Raw genomic sequence first — 757 nt, 5'->3', positions numbered from 1 at the left:
AGACAAAATTAGCCAATCGGAGCCGTCCCCTAGCGGATCACTATATCTCTCCCCTGTGCAAAATTCTAAAAATATTGTTTGTTTGCCCTCACCCGACCGACCCGCCAAAAGGGGCCGACTCAAAAATGTTTATTGAATGTTCCCATTCTTTTTTTTTTTACAAATTGTATCACTGCACATCATATAAATCTGTAGGCAATACATTATATGTACCAAGCAAAACAAACAAACAAACATAAAAGGTATCTCCACACAAGCACACCCGAGCATGTAGACACCGTGCTGAATTTCTATTGTAAGTGCAGCGTTTTCCCGCATGGGTTCGGATCCCATCCTCGTCGCCAGTGTAATAATGCACGAAGGGTCGTTGTCGTATAGGATAATACATATATATCATTATATGTACCCGAGGTAACTATCTGATATGGTTAGGGTTAGGGAGTAGGCGTAGGCGTAGGTGACATATATGTACCCGAGGTAACTATCTGATATGGTTAGGGTTAGGGAGTAGGCGTAGGCGACTCCCTAGACTATCATTATATTACATATATGTGATCACAGGTACACTTATGTAGTGAACTCGTAAACTGGGTACATTTATGTATACATATATGTACCTCGGGACATATATGTATTACCCTATACGACAACGACCCCTTCAGTGTCAGTAATAACTACCGATGATTATGGATTTAACCACTTGGGACAATAATGTACATGAACGACAAAATATATTTCTTAACTTTGCTGGTCAGCC

This window comes from Priapulus caudatus, unplaced genomic scaffold, assembly GCF_000485595.1.
Source record: "Priapulus caudatus unplaced genomic scaffold, Priapulus_caudatus-5.0.1 Scaffold1120, whole genome shotgun sequence".
NCBI classification, from domain to species: domain Eukaryota; kingdom Metazoa; phylum Priapulida; class Priapulimorpha; order Priapulimorphida; family Priapulidae; genus Priapulus; species Priapulus caudatus.
This window is presented reverse-complemented; position numbering follows the sequence as displayed.